General features: G+C 34.2%; 1 protein-coding gene across 1 annotated transcript in view; it reads left to right on the forward strand.

Moving 5' to 3' along the window:
• Nucleotides 1-668: 668 nt before the first annotated feature.
• LOC107656638 (epiplakin-like) overlaps nt 669-3,155 on the forward strand; it is an 11,363-nt gene continuing 8,876 nt past the window's right edge. Inside the window, exon 1 of the mRNA XM_016444561.1 lies at nt 669-797. The gene's annotated coding sequence lies outside the window, so the exon portion shown is untranslated. The remainder of the gene's footprint in view (nt 798-3,155) is intronic.

Genomic DNA, 3,155 nt, shown 5'->3' on the forward strand with positions numbered 1-3,155 from the left:
AGTATACGATATAATAATACTGTCAAGTTCTGTAATACTGCCTTTATGTGTGATACTTGCCTTATTCAAGGACATTTGCACCAGAAACCCCAAAGCCAAAGCTGCAGGTCGAGCAGGATCCCATTCAATGACCATGCCTTCTGTGACAACAGAGATAAGACACCACATGTGATATATATTACATCATTGGAAATGACTAACAGAAACCGTGCACAAACTTGAGAGAATACTAACGAAATGTAATGATAAAATCATTAATGAGAATAGGTTTTCATAATAAGTTTGAACATGAGCTTGATACATTGTTCTACCACAGTCTGAAATGTCAGCCACCAATTGTGAATGCACTGGAGTGAGAGAGAGAGAGAGAGAGAGAAAACTGGCAGTCAGTTCTTTCCCCTAATAACCCCATTTAAAGTAACATACACGAAATTCAGTCTTTGCTGACTTAAAAAATATGGTTAATATGAATTCAGTTTTTAATTACTGCTACTGTATATGCTTTGGGTTTCTGTGCATATTTTTTCAATAAGGAGAGAGCTATTCCTTCACTTGGCTGCAAGGTATTTGTTTTATCTCCACCGAGAGAGGGGAGTGTTCCTGAGGGTGGAGTTTGGCCCTGACTGATATTTTAAACAGAGGAAAGGAAGGAAACATGCTCAGTTTTTCACTGAGGGTTCACAGTGTGCTTGACCCACATCAACCATTAGTGAGCAGAAAAACACAGCCTTAACTGAGCCTTAACTGAACTCTAACAGGATCCTGACTGAAGCTTCCAGCAAAAACAACCAAAAGAGGTAAGAATGATTTAAAGTAGTTGTAAAACTTTTTGTGGTCTCAGATAACAATCTAAAGATTGTTCTTGTAATTGTATTGTCATTTACTTTAAAATGGTAGCAGTGTTAACTTAATGTAGAGCAAGGATTTTCAGGGAACAATGCGTGTTCCATAATTCATGCTCTTATGAAATGTTATGTTTACCATATGCTCACTTGTTTGATCACACCTTTTAGCAATAAAGAAACAAATATTTGCAGACAGTGCAGACATGGACACCTTTGAACAGGGATGATTATATAAAGTAATGTACTTCTTAGATGATTAAAGAACTGGTCAAATATTTACATGATGCATTTAGACATTTTTCTCAAAAGTGACTTTCAAATGAAGAAGGCTAAAACATAAGCCAGGTGTTGCCACAGTACAACAGTGTTGCAATAAATAACTTTGCCTGGAACTTCATAGTTGTGGGGCAAGTAAATGGGCTATCTACAGAATTACAGAAGTACAGTAAGGCTTTCTCTCTATATATAATGCATCATAAAATGACTGCACACTGAATAAGTTGTATGTTGACAAGTATTCTCAATAAAAACAAATAGTAGAATGCATTAAAACACTTGAAAATGTGTCACGGTGCATTATTATGCATTATACTATTTGTCCATGACCAGGTCTTATAATGTAAAAGTTTGGTATGAAAAGTTTGAAAAACAGAATTACAATCTGCATTAGAATACCTTTATGATTCAGTAAAAAAATAAAATAAAATACAATAAAATCCTTATAATGACCTGAGGGTTCTTTAAGAAAGAAAGTGTCAGAGTCTTGTGACTTTATGGTTTCAGAAGTCCTTATCTATACCTGACACTGACACTGTCTGCATCCAAGAAATTTGGACAGGAAGAGGCCATTAGCAGCCTTTTTTTTTTTTTGTAAGGGTTAACCCCCCCTACATGCTCTTTACTAGAAGAATGCTATTCATGGATGACTTCAGCAGAGAGACTTCATAACTAAGATATCATTTAAAGCAAACATCACTTGCAGAATAATTTGCATAAAACATTCAGTTTACACAAGGATGTCACATCCTTGTTATAAAATCATTAAAATAGTGACATATCAAAGTCAGTATAGTGGATCTAAAATTCACTGAAAAAGTATATATTCAATTTTAAAAAGTATATATTGAATATATTCGAGGCTTATTTTATGCATTTACACATAGTATTAAAGTGATTTTAATGAATACAACCCATTATTGGTTACTAAATAATGTATTTGACTATAATCCAATTTTTTATATTTATCTTGAAGAAATAGTACTAGTTTCAGCTGCAGCAGAAACCTCCGCTAGAAACCTTTATGCATGTTTGTCAGGGGTGTGAAGTAACGAATTACAAATACTCACGTTACAGTAATTAAGTAGTTTTTATCAGTAATTGTACTTTTTTGAGTAGTTTAAAAATTGTCTAGTTTCAGCTGCAGCAGAAACCTCCGCTAGAAATTGATTGACATTCGATGATGCAGTTAACATATTAGGAGATAGATTTTCAGTCACTCACTGTAGTCAGAAGCCATTCTCTTCCATACACATGGATGTATGGATGAGAGTGACCTCTGGCTTGAGTGAATGTCAGAAAATATTGCCTAATGCAATTGTGCAACAAAAAAAGGAGTTAATATGCATAATATTGCACATGCATAATATTCTGCCTTTTGTAGAATATACCGAAAAATTACAAGAAATGGTTTTGTTGTTGTTGTTGTTATGCTAGTTACTGGGGGGGGGGTGCACCTTTATGCATGTTTGTCAGGGGTGTGAAGTAACGAATTACAAATACTCACGTTACAGTAATTAAGTAGTTTTTATCAGTAATTGTACTTTTTTGAGTAGTTTAAAAATTGTGTACTTTTACTTTTACTTGAGTACATTTTAAGTGATGTATCGGTTTTACTCCGCTATTTTCTTCCATTTGTGGTCATTACATGATTATTTTAATTTTATTTTTATCCATCAATGTGATTGGATAGAGAGTAATAGGTCCCATGACTTTCGTCAAATCAAAGTGTGCATAGAAAACTTTAACCGCCAACTGTTTATCATGACTGCTGGAAGTGTATTATTCACGCATCAATTCAGTCGCATCTTCCTCTAACTTAATATGTTAGGGGGAGAGCGGGGCACAAAGTAACACTTTTTGACTTTCTCAAATTGTGTAAATCCACATGAGGTTCAGAGTATAATTTTTTTTATCCACAGTAATTTCACACTTGTCTAGTACAAATATGTCGCTTTGTTTCATAATTACAGTGTATACGTTTTTCTTTATTTACCCTCAAAAAATGGAAGTGAAATGTGACAACATGCCCCG

Source organism: Sinocyclocheilus anshuiensis, unplaced genomic scaffold (assembly GCF_001515605.1).
Source record: "Sinocyclocheilus anshuiensis isolate Anshui unplaced genomic scaffold, SAMN03320099.WGS_v1.1 scaffold1393, whole genome shotgun sequence".
NCBI classification, from domain to species: Eukaryota; Metazoa; Chordata; class Actinopteri; order Cypriniformes; family Cyprinidae; genus Sinocyclocheilus; species Sinocyclocheilus anshuiensis.